Source organism: Canis aureus, chromosome 30, assembly GCF_053574225.1.
Source record: "Canis aureus isolate CA01 chromosome 30, VMU_Caureus_v.1.0, whole genome shotgun sequence".
Taxonomy (NCBI): Eukaryota; Metazoa; Chordata; class Mammalia; order Carnivora; family Canidae; genus Canis; species Canis aureus.
Window position 1 is genome coordinate 9,740,310 of NC_135640.1, and position 14,559 is coordinate 9,754,868.

At 34.6% G+C, this 14,559-nt stretch overlaps 1 long non-coding RNA gene across 13 annotated transcripts in view; it reads right to left on the reverse strand.

The window, feature by feature from the left end:
- The window catches only part of LOC144301721 (uncharacterized), a 185,367-nt gene extending 173,969 nt beyond the window's left edge, over positions 1-11,398 (reverse strand). For 2 of the 13 annotated variants that reach the window (XR_013368457.1, XR_013368468.1), the window contains exon 1: positions 11,144-11,379. This is a non-coding gene — a long non-coding RNA (uncharacterized LOC144301721). Of the gene's footprint in view, positions 1-11,143 lie in introns of all 13 variants that reach the window. The other 11 variants (XR_013368467.1, XR_013368470.1, XR_013368462.1 and 8 more) reach the window with 10 other exon arrangements.
- Positions 11,399-14,559: the final 3,161 nt, after the last annotated feature.

Sequence of the window (14,559 nt, forward strand, 5' to 3'; positions counted from 1 at the left end):
GCCTCATGGGTTATGTAGGCAATTATCTCTAGTTATGAGGTTAATAAAAGGCATCGGGTTGGGAAGTAAGAAGTGGCTTTCTACGGAGAGTAACTATATCATGGGATGTCATTAGGGTCATTAGGCAAAGGAGAATTAGCATCATCAGCAAGGGGAGGAGGAAAAAAAAAAAAGCAAGGGGAGGAGGTGCTGCTTTTGCTGGTAGAGGAGAGTCAGGGACTTCTGGGGGCTTGAAGTACTCTTGGTGAACTGAACACTCCCATGCCCCCATTACAATCACAGGGCCCATTCTTTTCCTACTAATGTTTTCTCTTTCACACATGAATTTGGTGGCTCTCAACTCAAATCATGTTTTAATTAACAAATAGAACATGGAACATTTTCAGGTTGACCTTTGACCATGTTACCTTTTCAATCTTAGTTGAGATTCTTCTATGCTAATTTTAGAAAATCCTTACTTTCTTACAGTTCTTGAGGCTGTAGAATTAGATTTAGAATTTTGAGCTTATAACTTCCAATCTTTAAGCTATACACAAAACTCCATAGCCCGTATATTCCTCAAGCTAATCATATTGCTTCAAAACCTTTTCATCCAATGCACACTCCTTTCCAGATAAATGAGAAAGGATTTATCTGGAATCCTTTCTGATTTCTGGTATACTTTAAATATTATGGTATATTTTAACTATTATACCATTTCATTCTATGGGCTGATAAAGTCCAATATTTTCATTATAGCTACCATCTCACTGCTCTGGGACCCAAACAGACCTGATAATCAATTCCAGATTCCCATTTTCTTTAGGATCTTTCATCAGAAAGAATTGGTACTTTCAGTACCAATTTCCATAGCAGTAAGGTATTTTAGCTGAAATAAAGTCCTTATTACTAATTTGTTACTAATTTACTTAGGGAAATAATGGATTTTGTTTCTAGATAGCTCATAGAATAACTGAATAGAGCAGAGCTCTCTAGGAGAAATGCCACATCACAATATATGGATTTACTATAACAAAAAATTTACTATTAACTACCTTCTAAAACTAGTAGTTCAATTTTGTAGACGAAAAAGTGACCACTGCTACTGATACTGCTCAGAACTGGGATCTAGAAGTTTCACCACTGTTACTTCTTAGAATTTAGAAATATATCTCATCATGTGTGACAAAAGATAAATGTATCCTTACTTCCTCATGTTGCTCTCTTTAAATCATGATTTTTGAATGAACGATTCTGACTGGGGAACATACAATAAATGCCTACATAATAGCCATGAGAAGGCTTAGAAGAATGAATTTTAATTTTCATTTTAGGTTAGAAGACTGTGTATTAGCTAAATAATGACCTACCAAAGATATTCATATCTAATTCCCAGAATCTTTGGATACGTTTTGTTACTACATGCAAAAGGAACTTTATAGTTGCTAGCCACATATACACACAAGACAGAGACAGAGAGAAAGAGAAAGATTAAGAAACAGTTGAAAGAAGGAAAGGAGAATTTAGAAAGGTGAGATAATGCTATATTGCTGCCTTTGAAGACAAAGGAAAGAGCCACAAGCCAAGAAATACAGGGGGGATTTTAAAAGCTAGAAAAGGCAAGGGAATAGATTCCTCCAAAGTCTCCTACAGAAATGCAGCTCTGAAGATCCATTTTAGATTTCTGATCTCCCAAAGAGTAAGATAATAAATTTGTGTTACTTTAAGCACATCGTGCTAATGTGTTACAACAGCAACAGAAAAAAAAAAAAAAAACACACACACACACACACAAAATGGGGACACATCTACAGACACCATAAGGATGGTCAAACTAATTTGGCAGCCATAAACAGCTCAAATATCTCCTATGAACAAGAAAATAATGGAAGCCTTTAAACAAGAAAATAATAAAATGTCCCTTGAAAAACAACCGCAGTATAGATCTATGCCACAACATGAAGAACTCTCCTGATAATCACACTGTGTGAAAAAAAGTCAGATGTGAATGCATACTCAAATTCACTTATTATTCTATTTATGAATCGATTTATGATCTTTAGAGACAGAAGACAGATTAGGAGTTGACCAGGGATGGAGCAAAAGCAGAGGAAGGCAGAACAGAAAGGAGGATTTATAAAGGGAACTCTATTGGAGCTGATGGCTACATTTATTATCTTGATTGTGGTGATGGTTTCAAGTTGAGACACCAAATTGTAAACCTCAAATGCGCAGTTTTAGTTACTTAAATCATCATTCTGACTACTATGTATTAAATAGAATAGGGGAAAAAAAATAAATAAATAAATAAATAAATAAATAAATACTATAGGGAAGGAAAACACTTTCTTCAACCTTCTTAGGATTTGCTTGCAAATTCCTTTGGTGTCCTCTCTGGGATGATTAGTCTGTCTCTAGTTAAAAGAGAACTTATTTTCTGCCTTTAAATAAAAAAGGAGAAATTTTTGCCGCACTTACTACTTTTTACTTGCCTTTCAGCTTAAAATATTGTTTGTTTCTAAGAGACAAAGTTTGGGGTGATATATTATCATCCCTTTCAATAGGGAAATGAGAACATAAATGAAAAGTGAATAAGTTAGAGGTATATTATGCTGATTGAGATGACAGATGATGGTGGCTTAGATAAAAGGACAACAGTACAGGGATCCCTGGGTGGCGCAGCGGTTTGGCGCCTGCCTTTGGCCCAGGGCGCGATCCTGGAGACCCGGGATCGAATCCCACATCGGGCTCCCGGTGCATGGAGCCTGCTTCTCCCTCTGCCTGTATCTCTGCCTCTCTCTCTCTCTCTGTGACTATCATAAATAAATAAAAATAAAAAAAAATTAAAAAAAAAAAAAAAAAAAAAGGACAACAGTACAAATATAAAGCATGCATCGATTCAAAATATTTTGGCCAATAGCTAAAAGGACCTGTTGATATCTTCAATATTCAAGATGTCGGATATAGAAGCATCAAAAGAGACTTCTATATCTCCAGGTTGAGCTCCAAGATAAGGAATATTATGAAAAATATTTTGAGTGGTTAGATGCAAATACTGTTATTTAACCATAGTAAATTTGAGATGCCTAAGAAATAGATAAATGGAGATATCAAGTAGGTAGTATGACTGAAAATATGGAGCTTAGAGGAGTGTCTGGACTGAGATTAAAAATTTGGAAGTCATTGATACATAGAAAACACTGAAAGTTATAAGAATGGATATTATATATAAGGAGAATCAAACGGAAAGGCATCTCTGGAAGGAAAATATAGAGAGAGATTGACTCAACCTTAGAAGATCAAAAAGTAAGCCAGAACTTAAAAGGCTATGGCTATAGTTAGCAGCAGTGGAAATAAAAATCAGCAAGATGTGCTGAGAATAATCACTTATTAAGCCATTTATTCAACAGATATCTACTCAAGGCAATAGAAATACATGGATAAACACAAGAGCTGTAGAGCATCCCTTCATGGAGGTTATATTCCAGTAATCACTATAAAGTACAAAGGATATATATTAAAAATAAAGGTAATATGTAATGATTAGTTTGATGTCTAAAAATTGGCTATATAAACAATGATTTGCCATATATGCACATAGATGAGATGAAGATATAATTAGAAAAATCCTTCTAGCAATATCCTTTTCAAATATATTTAGTGTTTTCCAAATGTAGTAAAATTAGTAAAATAAATGGCTAGGGCATGGAAAATTAAGGGTTGCATTTAACAAAAATAGCAATACTTATACCTAAACTTTTATTTGAGTTTTGAGTTTATTTCTAAGAACTGAAAAAAAGGTACACGTGTATCCAAATAATATAAGACAAATAAATAGAACTCATTATCTTGAATATCATGATCTAGGATCTGATTAACCATATTTATTTTCACTTCAATCTTTGTTGTTATTTTAAAGGAAAATCAAAGTTTTAACACAGAAGGTAGAGCAATGCAAGTGAAACAATAAATCATAATTTTAATGCCACATATATTGAAGATTTAACAAAATCATTACCTTTAACTTTACATCTAAAAAAGTATAGTGCTGTGCATCTGAAGTTGCATTTAAATTCTACATTTACCTAACTTTTTTTTATGTTCATCAAAAAACATTAAAGTAATATATCCATTCAAAGGTCAAAGTATTTCTCCAGGTTTTTGAACTTGAATAGTGGTTTTCAGGGTAAGGTCTTATACTAGTTAAATATCTCCTTTTGGGTTGCAAAATAATCCACAAATAGACAACCTTCCATTGATTCTTATAATAAGAGTTGCTTAGATTTCAAATTTATGTATAACTAAAAGCTATTTGCTATGAAGTGAGTTTTAAGGGAATTCCAAAAGTTGTTAATATGCTAAAATGAGCGTGTTCCTAGTGTTTCCGGAGACCTCTCAACTGGTATTTTGCCAGGAAGCCTGACTGCCACTTGCCAAAGCATTTCCTTTACGTTTGTACCATAGCAAAAGAGATGATTCAGAGAAGGGAGTTGGGATATGCATGCATTATTTTAAGTAGACCACAGTACTCTAAATTTGCTTCATCTGTATTACACTTATTTTTAGGGATGACATTAGATATGCTTTTTTTGTTTTTGATCCTTTATGTAAGATTTTATAAACTCTATCTTTTTTAAAGATTTTATTTATTTTTTCTTGAGAGACACAGAGAGAGGCAGAGAGGCAGAGAGGCAGAGACATAGGCAGAGGGAGAAGCAGGGTCTCTGGGGGAAGCCTGAACCAGAACTCAATCCCAGAACCCTGGAATCATGACCTGAGCCAAAGGCAGACATTCAATTGCTGAGCCACCCAGGTGCCCTATAAACTCTATTTTAACATCTTGACAATTATGTTGATAATTGCCCAACATATAAGATCTTCTCTATTCTTTTCTGTTCCACTTTTCATGCAGATTGTGTTGTTTTTGCATTCTTTCACCCTCATCAGGCCGGCCTTGGTCAAAGTTTCTCTTTAGTAAAAATAGTATGTGCAAAAGACTGAGATTTCTCTGCCAACTATGACCCCTTATAGCTCATATAGAAAGACTTGACATGTGGTAATGTCAGTCATAGAATATGAGGTAATATATAGCTTGGTGTTTTGTTGCTGCTATCACCAAAGTCAAGACATTTTTTCATAGTTAAAGTCATTAGAATATAAGCAATAGGAGATTATGCATTTGCTCTGAAGCTATTTGAAGTATAAATCAGATTTTAACACTCTAGTACTACCCAACTCAAAGTCCCCTGATATCTTTTCTTTATAGTTAGTATAACATCTAAAATCCTTCCTAGAGGCTTACAAATTTCTATGTGACATGGAGCTATGTCTCTAGGTCTTATCTTAAACCTACCACACTGCTTCTTTTTTCCCTCTAGTACAACCATACCAGACTTCTAATTTTCCATAAGTATGTAAGGCATTTTTCCATCTCAAAGTTTTTAAGCTTGCTATTCACTCTTCCATAAATGCTCTTCTATATGTTTATAACGCATGTCTCCAACTTTTTGCATCGCTCTTCCAATGTCCATTCTTTCAAGAGAACTTCCTCAACTGCCATCAGTAAGAGCAATTTACTTGTCATATTTTATCCCCATAAAATATGCTTTTCTTTTCTTTCACAGCACTGTTCACTACTTGACATTAAATTAAAGACTGACTTACATTCATCTTTTTCACTTCAATGCAACCCCGAGGGCAAAGTCTGTCCCATGTTCACTCCTATATTCACAATACATAGTACAGTTCACCTACAAAAATGCCCTCATGGAGCCTATGCTCAGTGAAGAAAGAAATCTCCTAATGGTTAACACTTGGAACATTGCATCTTCTTAAGAAATATTTATAGAATATGAAATGTACTAAATTCATTGGCCCCTATCCATGTCTGGGAAGTGTTCACATGACTGTTGCATTGTCCCCATTATTTGAAAGGATAGAAGTATCTTACACTTAAGATCACCTTGTCTAACCTTCACTTAATATATGTCCCAGGTCAATTCTTTTAATTGAATGCAAATGTACTTAATGAACATTATCCATGAGAAAAATTTTATCTACCCTTGCCCAGATCCTCTTAAAAGAAATTATGCTATTTATTGTTTAAAAAAATGATTTTATTTCTGGTTCATCTTACTCTGCACTGTCCTTCCTGAAGGTCAGACTGGTCTCCCTTTAAAAATATCCTCAATCCCTGATATCGATACTTGTAAGAGTGTGGCTCCATTTTAATATCAGCTCGTGTGAATATCAAATGAGTGTGCATAAGCTTCTCCCACAGCAGAGTTTTGACATTAAGAAAATTAAAATATGCCCTAATCATAGAATGTTTTAACTGTTGTCTGACATTTTAAAGGATTTTCTCATGAATTTCAGAATAGATTATACTCTTGCCTGGCTTCTTGGGTATAAAAAATAATCTTCTAAGTGATTTAAACTTTACTTCTAATTTATAATAGAAAAAGTGCAAGAGAGAGAAAGCGAGAGTCTGTATGATGAGAAATTTTCTTTGTCTATTTGTCTTTTTGCCCTACAGGAAGCCAAGGAATTTTTTTTCTCTTATAAAATCATATATAGCTTGTTATTACAATTAACTTGAGTTCTGCAGGGATATAATAGACTTATTTAAAAGGAGTATGCTTAGCTATTTGCATGGGCTCCAAGGAAAAGAAATTCCAAAGTTTTTGTCATAATTCTGTATGAGGCCAGGCATTTACTTATCCTTAGGATATTCCTTTTTATGGGGGAAAGAGTGTAACTTTTAAATATTTAGTTCTGGCCAGTGCAAAACAAACTGAGACTATTATGGTTCATGTGACCATTTTACAACTCTGAGTGATGTTTAGTATTTAAAAGTACTAATGTTTATCCTTTGGCATAAATTTTTCATGTTTTAATGTGAGCCCTAGTTTTTTCTATCTTATTTACCTAAGATAAATGTGTTTCTTACATTTGACCTACGAACCAGAAAAGTCTTTGCATAGTTTTTAGAGTGATCTCTCTCCAGTCTTGACATTCAAGTTCAGATATTCTAGCAGTTCTAAACCACTTGAAGTTTCCAGACTGTTGCATGGCCACTCTTCTGTGACTTCTTATACGTAACATTCTATTCTGGTGTATACTTAATAAATATTACATTAAGCATTTACTATAGGTGAGACAAAAAAATAACAAATCTGTTTGGGGATTTGGCATGCACAAATAAGTTTTAAAGGAAATATTTCTGCCTTCATGTTGCTTAAAATCTTGGGGATAGGAGATAAAGCATACCAAAAACGTAAATAAATATAATAAACAAGTGGATTGTATGCTGTGTTAGTTGGTACTAAATGCTATGGAGAATGCTATGGGAAGAAAAATAAAGCATGAACAAAGGTCAAAGAGAATACTAGTATCACAGGAGGAATTTTGTGATGTAAATTCAAGTGGTTAAGTTGGGTGGGTAGCATTGAGAAATAGCATCCAAGTAAAGAAAATGAGGAACAAACCAAATAAAGAAAAAAATAGGATTTCAAGTCTAAAGGTCATGAGGAAAAGTCTGTGTGTCATGTCTGAAGCAAAACAGACCAATCTGAGTGGAGTAATGTGAGCAAGTAAGAAACAGAGAGGTAGGGAGGTGAGACAAGAGTCATAGAGGGCCTTGTAAAGACTTCCTCCTTCGCGGGAAGATTTTTTTGAGAGACATCAATTTAAGTGTTAAGTGTTAAGAACTGGTTGTAGATAGTAGGAGTGGAACCAGGATGAACAGGTACTAGGCTATTGCCATAATCTGGGAGAAAGATATTGGTGATCTGAATAAGGTTCTTAGCAGTATCTCATTCTACGATTTCCTTTTTACCTACAGTCTACTTTATCTTCACTAGTTCCTGCTCTCCCTGTAAGACTCTCCTTTCTTTCTTCTCTTCCTTCTCTGCATATAGGCACACATACATCTGATAAAGTTGCTCATCGTATGGGCTTTCCTAGCACCCTGCATTAATTTTTGTCAGAATGTAACTTACTGTAATTTATTTATTTCCCTTTCTAGACCATGGCCCTCTTGGAGTCAGTAATGCTTTCTTCCATATCTATATTTCTATTACCTAAAACAATTAGTTGAATATAAAATTTAATGTTTGCATAGTGCATTACAAATCCCAAGCAGAGGTATCCCTGGGTGGTGCAGTGGTTTGGCGCCTGCCTTTGGCGCAGGAGGTGATCCGGGAGACCCTGGATCGATTCCCACGTCGGGCTCCCGGTGCATGGAGCCTGCTTCTCCCTCTGCCTGTGTCTCTGCCTCTCTCTCTGTGACTATCATAAATAAATAAAAATTAAAAAAAAAAAATCCCAAGCAGAGTCCATATAATAACAAAATAGCTTTTTGATAACTGCAAAATAACCTATGTTGCCTTCAAGAAACTACACTAGATCATTTAAAAATTTTTGAACTAAATGAATGTCCAGATATTATGTTAGTCTAAACCTATAAAGTATATTTTCTTTTAAGAATCATATATTAACTTATCTGTTCTTGTTTTCTCATCATTTCCAAAACGGTGGTATTTACTAGAAGGTTTACAACATATATAAGCATTTTGACTTTATTTTTTTTATGAAAAACATAAGCGACAATGAATTTGTTTCATATAACTCAATAATATAACAATTGAAGAAATATTTAAAATATTTTAATTATATATGAATTATCTCTTCTGTTGTAAGGCAGATCACATTTCACTTAACATTTGAATTCACTTATTTATTAAATTACATATACATTTTTTCTACATTATATTATATGTAGAGAGAGTAGAGATTATGTGTATGTATGCATATGTATGTATGCATGTAAATTTGTATAAAGTAAGCCTTATCAGGTTATATTTCAATGTCAGGTTATAAAGGAACTATACAAAAATTTGCCAGTTTGGCTTTTCTATCATATATTTTATTTTATTTGCCAATTAATGTTCCCTAGTATCTGTTTCTCTTTTTTCCCACCCCCTCTTTTTTGGACCATAAATTGAATTTTCCTAAATAAGGAGTTTTCAACTAAATGAAATTGGAATATTTCTTTAACAAATGTCAAAATTCCAAATGACTAATATGCTGATTCTTAAAATTATATTTGCAATGTTGTGTATTAAAAATGCATGTTTATATACATAGATATTTACACTAAATTTTTATTATGGATATTAGCTTGTTGTTAAACCTCTCTATGCTTTAATTTTTAAAATCGAAATAATTTTAGCTTCTATTTCAGATTGTTGTATACTTCTAGCGAGAAAATTTTTATAAAAGTGCTGAAAAACAGCATCTGGAATATAAAAGTTCAGTAAATGTGAGTAACCAAATTTAATCATTAAGGTTTCATTTTTGTATAGTAAGTTTCAGGCTGACTTCTAATATTTTCTATAAAAAATATAGTTTAATTATCAAATTAAAATTTAGATTTTTCTAATCAATTTTAGACATAAAACTAGCAGCAATGCCAAACATTATAATACTTCTGAAATACCATCTGTAAAACTTAATCTAAAATATGGTGATTTTTCACTAGATGTTCTGTCACATATATGAACATCAATAGTAACTTTATGAATAGTCTCTTAAAGAGTATATCAAACTTTTAAACAACTGAAGTCATTTTCCCACTATTAACACAATTTTTACAGTATTGATGAGGAAAATATAAAAATATTGTATGCTAAAAAAGCTAGTAGATGAGAGTTCCTTTAAAATGCTTACCTACTTTTGTCTAAGAGAACTGGAAGGAACTTAAAAATACTTTCATATCTAGTACCATGAATCCAATTAAGTGAAAACCTGGTTATGATTAATTTTTGAATTTCTGGCATCTAGATAATTTTAAATATGCTAAGCATCTAGACCATTTTTTGTTTCTCTCCTCAGAATCTATACAGTTGCTGTGGGAAGAATCTGGTAGAATAATTAAGCAAAAGGGCTTTGAAGTCAGACAAATGAGACTAAGATCTCTGATCTTGCATCACTCTCCTTTTGATTCAACCACAATCCTGGTTAAATCTAAAGCTCTTTCTATCACATAGCTGCATCCATGTGTCTGAACATGGCTATAGTAAAAAAATGATGATATTATGCTGACTGGTCACCATTTATATGAATTTATATCCATTATATATAGTTAGCCTTACTGCTGCCAGGCAACTGTATACATCCCTACTTTATTCACTCTTCTACCTCTGTAAATGACTCATAATTATCCCTCTCTTCTCACACTTTCCAACTTCCTTTACTCCAACCTCACTCTCAGCTAATGAATTTTTGTTTTATTTTAATGAAAACAAAAAATCAATGAGATAAAGATTTCTACAAGTTGCAGCCATACCTATCTCCCTATCAGCATTTGTAGGCACATGTCCTTCCTACCGTCTTCGGATGCACTGTCCATGCAATAGGTAAGACCAATTCCTCTATTCATATGCTTGAACACAATGCCTCTTGATGACTTATGGACATGATTCAAGCAATTTCCCCTTATGTCTTGTTACTTCTATGCTTCCCAGCCCAGAAGTTCATTTCTATTGACAAAGAAATAAGCTCTTTGTTCCCACGTTAAACAAATTGTTTGGTCTACTTCCTTCTCCAAATCATGGTATAATTATTTTTATTCCCTTGGATAAAAACACTGGGAAAGAATTTCTACAATTCTCTCCTCCTCATCTTCAATTTCTTCCTCTAAGGTTTTTACTAATTGGCCAACATTAACATTATTTCAGTGTGACCAAATGTTGTTTGTCAGGGTTCATCTTATGTGGCATCGTAGTGTAATTTACATGGTTAATCACTCTGTCTTCCTCTATTTCCCTTTCATATGCTGGTTATTCTCTGTCAGTTTCTTTTACTGATACTGCATCACCTTCCCAACCTCTAACTTTGAGAATGCCCCCACAGTTATCTCCCATTCACTGTCTACACATTGTTTCTAAAGGGTAACACATAGCTTTATACTTTCAAACATCATAAGATATTGACATATAGATATGTGAACATGTAGGTAGATATGACATAGATTGATAGATGATAGATGATAAACAGCTCTACACTGATATTTCCAGCACAGACTACTCCACTGAATTTGACACATTTATCCAAATGCCTATTTGACAGATTCACCCAGATATCTAATAGAAATTTCACTTACACAGTTCCTGTTAATCCATATCCAAACATGTTTTTCTTTTGACCTTTTGCATCTTAATAGTAAATCCATCTTCTTAGTTGTTTAAGTCAAAACCTTGGTATCTTCCTTCATGCCCCTCTTCTTTCATAGTGAGCATCCACTCATCAGGATATCCTGTTGGTATCAGTTTTAAAATATATACAGCACATGCTCACTTCTCAGTATATCTGCTGCTATCATCTTGGTCCAAGCATTGTGGTCTCACAATTCTATCACTGAATGAGCCCCAAAGGGGTCTCCCTGAATTTGCCTTGCCCCCAGAAACACTCAATTCTCAATGTTGCAGCCAGATGAAATTTCTAACAGCTTTTATTGAAACATAATTGACATTTAAAAAGTACCAATAGGGATGCCTGGGTGGCTCAGTGATTGAGCATCTGTCTTCAGCTTGGGTCGTGATCCTCGGATCTGGGAATGAGTTCCACATTGGGCTCCTTGCAGGAGGCCTGCTTCTCCCTCTGCCTATGTCTCTGTCTCTGTCTCTTTCTCTCTCTGTGTCCCTCATGAATAAATAAATAAAAACTTAAAAAAATACTCATACTTAAAATGTTCAATTTGGTACGATTTGGCAATGCATACACTCTTTGAAAGCATCACTGCAATCAACAGAGGGATCTATTTAAAACATAAATCATATCATGTTCTTCAGATACCTTCTTCTTTACAAAGAGTAACACCCAGAATCCTTTGACCTAGGAGAAACTGCACAATTTGTTTGTTATTTCTAAGAGTTCAGTTTATGTTCCACTCTTCTCTTCCTTCTTCACACCCCTCTTATGGAATTGCTTACTATTCTTCTTTAAACATATCTCATTCACTCAGAGCCCATTCACTTGCTGTCCTTTCATCTAGAATACTATTTTCCCACATCTTGCAGAGCTAGTCCCTCACTACCCCCAGTCTTCATTCAGAAGGCACCTTTCAGTGACAGCTTTCATACCCACCATACTAAAACTGAATCTCCATGCCCTTTCCCTGCTTTATGTTCTCTACCTAATACTTATCACCATCTACATTACTATATATTTACCATACACAGTAACTCTGTTATGTAGAAGCGAGAGAGGAGCTAGATCTGAGGGAGAGTCTCAAGTCCTTGAAGGGAAATGATAGAGACATGTGAGCTGAAGGCAAGGACCTAGATAAATAAGCTACACATTATAAGCCTGGGAACACAACATCCTAACTTTGTGGCTTCCAGGACCTCAGGCCCGATGATCAAGAGCCACAGGTACAGAACATGCATTTTCCTCTTCCTTCTCTGCCCCTAGACTCATTATAATACATTAGCATTGTATGAACAAATCCAACCAATGAAGAAAGGCTGCCATGAGGGTTCCTATACAAACCTTGTAGGTTCAAAAAACTCCCCCTTCCAACCTGTGGGAGGAGGTTCCCAAGTGATTGGAAGCAGCCTCCATTTTACACCACCTCACTGTATATCACAGCTCCCCCCCAGCCCAGAGACACTCAGTAATACCCAATCCCCAAACAAACACATTGGAAGTGGGACCTGCCAACTCTCCCACTTTGAGAGTGTCTGTGCTTGCTACTTTCCTTCTGGCTGTCTTTATACTGAGAGCAGATTCCCCCTATAAATCTTCTCATGGGGAATCCAAGGACTGAGACTTCCATTCACCCAATGCAGACTCTCTCTCTCTCACCCATAACAACTCTATTTAAATTTCTACTACTATATATATACTATTTCTAAATGCTATATAAATCATCATATATTTCACTCAACTAACCTCTTCATTGTTAGTCCTTTCCTTAGAATGTAAGGTCCATGAAAAGACATATTTTGGTTTGTTTTGCTCACTGTCCTTTCAGAAGTGCCTAGAATAAAATGTGGCAATAGTAAGCACTCACTTAATATTTGTTGGATAATTAACTGAAGAAAAACTTCATAAGGTAAGTCACCTAGAATGTAGAACATAATTTCTTCATATACAATAATTATTGTGCATTTTTTCAATTTATTAAATATTTTATTCATTTGCTGTCAATTCTCAGGTAGCTGTTACCACAGACTGACAGATATCATATTCTTAGATTTTATTTGTAACTCTCCCGGACTGTTAGCACCTCTCTTGCCACATTTCTTCCTTCTTCCCCTTTTGTTTTTGTTCCATGCCCCAGTATTTAATTTAAAATATCATATGATTTTTTTCATAAATAACAACTTTGTGGAAATTCTGTAACTTTTAATGATAGCTAAGATTAGGTATGTACCCATCACAGTCATAAACACAATTTCCGGGATCCCTGGGTGGCGCAGCGGTTTGGCTCCTGCCTTTGGCCCAGGGCGCGATCCGGGAGACCCTGGATCGAATCCCACGTCGGGCTCCCGGTGCATGGAGCCTGCTTCTCCCTCTGCCTGTGTCTCTGCCTCTCTCTCTCTCTCTCTCTGTGTGACTATCATAAATAAATAAAAGCTAAAAAAAAAGAAAACTTGAAAAAAAAACAAATAACATAATTTCCAACAATTGGTTCATTTATACTTTCTGTTCCCTCATATTTGTACTGCTGTAAATTAATATATATGCATGCATACATGTGCCTGTATACATGTAATGTGTATTCTAAAAATCAAAGCTGACATAATCAGACAAGCATCCATAAGACATGCTGAGGCTCCACATTTGTCATTTTATACACAGCAAACCAGAGAAAGACCAGCCTCTTTTCTGCAGTTAAGAAGAAATCCCTTCTGATTTACTCAAAGCAGTAGCTTTAGGGAACAGAAATCTTTGGTAAGCTTTCAACACCATTACAAAATTAATAAGATTTCTCAGAGTTCTCTGACCATTTTATTCTTTTAACATTTTGATTCAACTATGGAGTTTAAACTATATGAGAACCAGCAAAATAAATATCTGAGGCAATAATCTTTCTCTGGAGCCAAACTGAAAGTCAGTAGTTTGGGGAGACTGAATCTGTCATAACACTGGACTGCTTTCTTATCAACAAGCCATTCCTTTTTAATAGGAGTAGATTCTTAAAAGGGATAGAAACAAATTAAATGAGGTTTACCAGTATTTCCTTCAAGATGTTATTGTGCTGTCTTCATTTGGGGACAATTTCAAAGAGAAAGCAAACAGAATGTTGCATCTGAAAGAAGTAATTAAATCCTCAATTTCCTTACAATCATTTATTTGTAATGGTAGCAATTCCAAAATTTGATTAATAGCATGATCTTCTTCTGGTAATTAAACATTCTGCCAAATTTTCTAAAATTAAGATGTTTACAGACTTCCAAAGCTTTAAGAAAAATTTCTCAAGACTGAGGCTCTAGTAAAAAGTTTTGAAATTCTAATAGCACTATGTGCTTCTAGAGAAGAGCAAGATGATTGGAGTTTTCTATTCCACTGGAG